The sequence below is a fragment of the Neophocaena asiaeorientalis genome, unplaced genomic scaffold, assembly GCF_003031525.2.
Source record: "Neophocaena asiaeorientalis asiaeorientalis breed wild unplaced genomic scaffold, Neophocaena_asiaeorientalis_V1.1 scaffold130, whole genome shotgun sequence".
Taxonomy (NCBI): Eukaryota; Metazoa; Chordata; class Mammalia; order Artiodactyla; family Phocoenidae; genus Neophocaena; species Neophocaena asiaeorientalis.
This window is the reverse complement of record NW_020173397.1, coordinates 4,490,737-4,498,197: the sequence shown is the minus strand read 5'-3', so window position 1 is coordinate 4,498,197 and position 7,461 is coordinate 4,490,737.

The following is a 7,461-nucleotide window of genomic DNA, read 5'->3' as shown; positions in this document are numbered from 1 at the left end:
TATATATATATATAGCAGTGCAGAAATAAAAAGAAAAATTCACAATTATAAAAAATATTAAAATCCCACAAATATAGTAGTAAGATTAATTCCAATTTTACAATTTGGGCTTTAAACATACACCGTTTCTTGGGCTATGATGGTAGCGTAAAATGATCCAGTTTGTATAAATCTTATGAGGCTTGATAAATGCACTTAATAATTGTCAGGTGATGACAAAATTAAATGAGTCAGTGAATGTTAATATCTCTCCTTTCATATGTCTAGATGCCTTGGGCCAGTTTCAATATGTGGCATATATAATGTATTATGATGTGTTAATAACGTGGATCAGAGAGAAACAAAAGTCAAGGACAAATGTAAAGTTTTGTAAGATGTACATTTAATACTTTTTAACATTTAGCTGATTACCTTTGGATGCCAATTAAACATTATACCCGCTTCCTCCAGTGGTTTTTTGTGTGTATCTGTTGACTGAGTCTATTAATTTTCATTACTTATACAAAATATTGTAGATTTTCTTTAATTGTACTGAGTTGGGTTTATTTTATTGATTCTGCGCTAATCTGAGAGGTCTGTTTTTGTAGTTTAGAGCAAAGCAGGCAGGTTTCACATTGTGTTGAGCCTTCAGGTCACCTATTAGTTTCTTACATCTTTTCAGAAATGTTCATCTGCCTTATGGCAGTCCTCAAGTTGGGTCAAGTGATGGAGTAGTACAAAGAGTAGTGATAGAGTAAAAACCTCAGGACAGTAGACAATGGTTTTATTTTTTTGTGAGGGGTATACAACTTCCACTTGATTGTGTTTAGGCAGAGCATGGGACACCTGTGAAGGTAGGTGAAATGGCAACGTTTAGTCTGTGGAGGGATACAGTGAGAAGTGTTTCACGAGACCGTTAATTATCAATTTGAGATTAATGCTCACTTCAGAGGCCACACTGGATTATAGTTATTGCTCTACCCTAAAAGCACCTTTCAGGTCCATGTGCTTAAGGTGGTGACCTTCATAGTAAGAAAATAGCATATCCCTAGATCATAAGAAACTCTGTCTGAAATTTTGTAGCTGTATTTGATGTATCTGAAACAGCTTGCTACTTAGATGCTAACCTAGGTTATGTGTATTTTTATACAAAGGCAGTTAAACCCATGGTTTTTAAGAATAGTAAAGCTTGGGCTTCCCTGGTGGTGCAGTGGTTGAGAGTCCGCTTGCCGATGCAGGGGACGTGGGTTCGTGCCCCGGTCCGGGAAGATCCCACGTGCCGCGGAGCAGCTGGGCCCGTGAGCCATGGCCGCTGAGCCTGCGCGTCCGGAGCCTGTGCTCCGCAACGGGAGAGGCCACAACAGTGAGAGGCCCGCGTACCGCAAAAAAAAAAAAAGAATAGTAAAGCTTATATTTATATAAATTGATGCAGTGAGTTTTCCCTGTAATATAAAATTCTTTTAGTGCTTTGTAAAATGGCAAGAACCAGCTGCCTTGTAGGTTACCTGGTCAGCTTGTGTGTTTTTACTTTGTTGTACTGATTACAGAACCAGAGGCCTGGCCCATGCTAGTCCAATAGCTAAAAATGATGTCCACAAGGTTATCAGGCAGACATTTGGGTCTCAGTGCAAACGGAATAGGGAACAGAGTGAAATAGCTTTTGTTCATTTTTTCATGTTGTAAGGTATGTGGACATGCAGGATTAGAATTCAGAAAATAATGATTAGGTTGATTCATATACATTTATAAGCCAATATCTTCAAAGTGCTTAGCACCATACTCAGCTCATTGTAAGCACTCCTTATACTGATATTACCCTTTGAGAAGCTTTTACCACAGGGGTTCACAGCATACACCCTGGAGCAAAACTCTCTGGGTTTAAGCTAAGTAACTTCAGGCAAGTTGTTCACACTATCTTTTCCTGTTTCCTCATCTCTAAACTTGTGATAGAAGTATTTACTTCATGGAGTGGTTGTGGGAAATAAAGGTTGATAACAGTGGTTTTAATAAGAAAGAAAATAATAATAAAAATGCCAGCGAAACATTAGTTATTGTTATTTGTAATGTATTCTAAAACTAATTCCTAACATGGCTCTACATGTTAACATTCTTGGAAAAGTAGCATCTCTTTGTTTCCTTGCCTTTTTTGGAAATGTGAAAGTGCATGTGTCTCTACCTCGTGTGGGACATATTTTTAAAAAATTTTTCCCCCTTGTTGGAGAAATCTATTTCCAAGGGATAGTGTGGATATTTGTCTACAGATCCTCCCCTGGGGATTATGTGGCAGCTACTTCAAAGCTATCCCAGCTTGCACTTAATCATTTGAAACATCAAATAACTTGCTTGTTCATTTTATGCATGTTTTCTTATTGAGGAAAATAGTTAAGCTAGAGTGAGCACCAGAAGCTGCTTTTTCTTGGTTTTCCTCCTAGAGTAGTTCTCAAGCGTGCTTCTCTTGGAAGCATTGTGCACTCTCCTATAGCTTCTAAGAATGACTCAACTTGGGAGCATCCTGTTTAACCACAAAACTCATGTTCCCTCTGTTTAATTTCTTAAGGCTTGCCCTCCCTTCAATGCAGTTACCATTTTTTCTTCCACATTAGGTGGATGAGATTTGTATTGCCCTCCCTTTGAGAAGGGACCTTGATTTATTAAGGAACTATTTCAGTTCTTACTGACCCACTAGGCATTGTTCCAGGTGAATTGAGGAGACAGTGATGAGTAAAGTAGACCATGTCCCTGTTCTCATGGGGCTTTCACCCTTGTAGGAGAAGACATACAGTAATAAGCAAACAAATCAATTAGATATTTTTGAAAGTATGAAAGTATGATGAAGAAAATGAAGCAGGAAAATGAGACAAAGAGGCAAGAAGAAGGAGTGTGCTTTAGTTAAGGTGACCAGAGATGGCCTCTCCTAGGAAGTGATGTGTGGGCAGAGATGTGAAAGATGAGAGGCAAAGATGGTTCCAGGCAGAAGGGACAGCGGGTATCAGGGCTCTGAGGCAAGAAGGAGTTCAGTCTGGGTGAGAATGACAATTGTGACTGAATGCATTTCTGTAGCCTTCTGGGTTCCAGGTGCTATTCAAGTGTGTGGGATATATACACCAGTGAACAAAATAAACCTTTTTTTTTTTTTCCCGCTCATGGCACATCTTGTCAGGGTAGGGCATTGGAGGGTGTTGGGGGAGAGTGGACAATAAACAGTCTTAATAAATAAGTTATGTGGAGTATTAGCTCATCAGTGATATGAAAAGAATTAGTGTGGAGGTTTAGAGTGGGTGGGCTACAAATTAAAATACTGCAGTCAAGACAGGTCTCACAGAGCAGACGACATTCAAGCAAAATATTGAAGGAGCTGGGGAAGTCAGCCACGTGAGTATCTAGGAGAAGAAATTGTCAGGCCTAGGTAGGAGCTAGTGCAGAAGAGGTAGGTAGCAAACATTGGGCTTGGCTTGTTCAGAAGGCCTCAGGGAAGTGTCTGATGCCAGAACAAAGTGAGTGAGAAAGAGGTGGGAGGCGCATGTGGAGAGGTAATCAGTGATACCATGCAGGGTCTTGTAAACCACTGTCAGGAGTTCATTCTGACTCTGAATGAAATGAGTGGCCATCTTGGGGGTGTGAGTTAAGGGACATGGACTGGGGCTGGGGGACTTTAAGCAGGGAGACCTGCTAGAATAATGGAGTGAACCAGGAGACACACCCTAATGGCTCGTAGAAGGAGGTGGCCAAGATGGTGAGACTTTGCCAGATTCTGAATATATTTTGTAGGCTGAAGTGGAGCGTGTGAGAAAGAGGAGTCCAGGATGACTCTAAGTGTTTGGTCTTGAACAAATAGAAGATTAACATGGTAAAGACTTGAGCTGGAGCAGGTTTGGATGGGGTGGGCTAGGAGATGTAAAGTGGGAGATGTCTGTTACACACTGTGGTTACTGTTCCTTGCGACCTCGGGTACACCGTATCCCCTCTCCTGACTTAGTCTGGGCAGTGTGATTGCCTTTGGCCAGTGGGTCATTAGCAGTGAGATGAAGCAGGGTTGAAATGTGCTCACAGGGTTGGGCGCAGCCTCTTGTGAGAAGAGCTTTCTGTCGCCATGATGAGAAGAGCTTTCCCTCAATAGTTGTTGTCTTCTGACTCGGTCCTCCAGTGAGTGCAGGTGAGGCAGTTACCCAGCCAAGTGCAGCTAGACCAGAGCCACCCGCTGAGCCCAACTTAGATCGTCAGACCCTCACTGACCTACAGATCCTTGAGAATCAATGGCTGCTGTAATAAGTCACTGAGTTTTCTTTTTCAGGTTTTATTGGAGTATAGTTGATTTACAATGTTGTGTTAGTCTCGGGTGTACAGCAAAGTGAATCAGTTATACATATACATATATCCACTCTTTTAGATTCTTTTCCCATATAGGTCATTACAGAGTATTGAGTAGAGTCCCCCCAGTCGCTGAGTTTTGAGGAAATATGTTATGCAGAAGTTTTATGGCAGTAACTCAGCAATAGGGCATCTAAGCAGTGAAGTAAAACAGCGATTTGGAGCTAACAGTCTGGCGTTCAGAAGAAGTCTGGGCTGGAGACAGAAATTTAGGAGTTATGAGCATATTAATGATATTTAAAGCCTCAAGATGAAATGAGATCACCATGGGAGTGAATGGAGTAGAGGAGGTAACCAAGGATTGCGTTACTGCATCATTACAAAATTCTAGAAGAAGAGGGGCAACCAGCAGCAAAAGCTGTAAAGGAACAACCAGTGCGGCAGAAGAAAAGCAGATTGCCTAAAAAGTACGTGGACAAAAACAATATGGAGGAGGAGGAAGTGATCAACTGTGTCAAAGGTGACTACTAAGTGTTGGTTATTGGCTTTGGTAACCTCATTACCTTTATTTTTTATTGAAATATAGTTCATTAACAATGTTGCATTAGTTTCAGATGTACAACATAGTAATTCAATATTTTTATAGATTATACTCTATTTAAAGTTATTATAAAATATTGGTTATATTCCCTGTGTTGTACATTATATCCTTGTATCTTGTTTATTTTTGGGGGAGCGGTTCATTGTTGACCTTGATAAAGGCAATTTCACAGGCACGGTGGAGGTGCAAGCGAGTGAGTTTAAATGTGAATATAGGAGGAGAGGAATTCTTTGTAGCAAGTTTGTGAGAAAAATTGTGGAAAGGGGATAAAAATGAGATTAAATGTGGCCTTTTCACAAAGGGAATGGTACACCATGGTAAAGGTGTTGAATTTTATTCTGACTGAGGTGGGAGGTAGTCGGAGGGTTTAAACAGTGATCTGTTTGTCTGTTTAGTATTGCTCTGGCTGCTGTATAGAGAAAGGTCTGAAGTGAAAATTGGGGAGAGCAGTTAAGAGGCCATTTCTGGACTTGAGGACACGGGATGGGAGGGGGAAGCTGGGGTGAAGTGAGAGTAGCATCGACATATATACGCTACCAAATGTAAAATAGATAGCCAGTGGGAAGCAGCCACATAGCACAGGGAGATCAGCTCCGTGCTTTGCGATGACCTAGAGGGGTGGGATAGGGAGGGTGGGAGGGAGGCTCAAGAGGGAGGGGATATGGGGATACATGTATATGTATAGCTGATTCACTTTGGTGTACAACAGAAACTAACACAGTATTGTGAAGCAATTAGACTCCAATAAAGATCTATTAAGAAAAAAAAAAAAAAGGCCATTTCTGTTTCCCAGGTGAGAGATTATGTTGGCTTTGGCTAGAGTTGTAGATGTGGAAAGCCATGCATAAATTTTTCAAAGAGGTACTGCTATTAGAAGGACAGTAGTGTGGGATCTCTAGCTTACAGATTTTTAGAAAGTTTTTGTGATCAAATGAAAATGACAAATGCACATGAGTTTTTTTTTATAGTTTATTTCCAGTTGTACCTTATCTACATGAATAATGCCCATTTGAAGCAATATGATGTTACATTGGTTAGTTTATAAAATTTACATTCTGCTGTTTTTCAAAGTAATAATTTGTGTTGTCTATGGATAAATATGGAAAAATATGATAATTTTTCTCTCCTTCAAATTCCATTCCAGTCTGAGCCATTCCAGCAACACTGGCCTATTTTGCTCAAATGACATTAGTGGCAGTTTCTGGTATAAGGTCCTTGACTGAGTTTGTGTGCAAAATAACTTTTTTTTGAATGGAAAAATTTCCATGAGTTTTATTTGGGATGAGGATTAAGCAACAACAAAACACATTTTTACTTTCTTAGATCTAGGATTTATATGTAGTAGAGAATTGTTCATGCAGAAATGGCCAATAAAGTATTTTGCCAAGTGCGCTTTCAGTAGAGACTCCAGTGATTGTCTGTGATCTGTTTTGCTCTTATATCATGTCCAGAGGTTCCCATGGGAACCACCCCCAATTCGTGGGAAGAGTCAAATTTAGCAAACAATACAGAAAAGCCATTTAATCATCCTCTGTGTGATCCATGAAAGAGCCAGAAATACAGAGGAAATGAAGTCACTAGAATCTTTCTATCTACATGGGACTGACCAGAGAAAAAGTCCTGCTTGTGGTAAATAGAGTTGATAGATAGCAAAACAGCTAATGTCCTAAATCTGACAATAACAAAACCTCTTCCATCATCTGTCGCTCTCGGTTCAGATATCTTTCCAAGATTTGTAAAGTGTTTTGGTGTTTTAGACTTTGGCATCCTGACAGTCATTTTCATTTAACTTATCTTTCTCCTGAAAGACTGTTTCCAGGAAAAAAAAAAAAAAAAAGCCAGTGAGCCTTATACATAATCTTCTCATTATGTTCAGAAAGCTAATTTTAAACCTGAATTCCCCAACTCTCTCTCTCTGTCTTACCTGACTGCATTAATTAATTCCTGTACAGCAGTGGAAATTTACCTCAGACACCTGACCCATCAACTTCTGAATATGGAGACTCTATCTTTTATGAAAAACTGGGGCACCCGTTACCACAGGACATGTGAATACAGATTATTTGTACCTGGGAGGGAACTTTTCTGAGAACAGAGACTTTGGGGCCCCCCAGGATCCGCTGCTCAGACAACTGGTGATTAAGATCAGAGAACACCCCCTTAACCTTTGTATTACAAGACCTGACTCTTCTCTTTTCCCTGACTTGATTGAAAACTATTTTTAAGTGAATTTGTTTGTGCTAAGTTGCCAGTGGACACGGAGTCTGGGAGGGTCGGTCTTGGGGACCACGTAGTCCAAGGCTGCACCCGATCTGGACCTGGCCTTCCTCTCCAGGTTCATCTTCTCACTCCCCACCTTGTTCTCCACCATGAACTGTATTGGCCTATTTATTTTCTCAAACACATCTACGGCTTGTCTGCTCCAGAGTCCTTGCGCATGTGGTTTATTTTTCCTCAGGTGCCCCCCGGCAATTTCTATTCATCCTTAAGATCTCAGATTATATGCCATTTCCTCAGAAAGCACTTCTTTGACCCTCCAATTTACATTCGATTTCCCTCTATTGTTTTCTCAT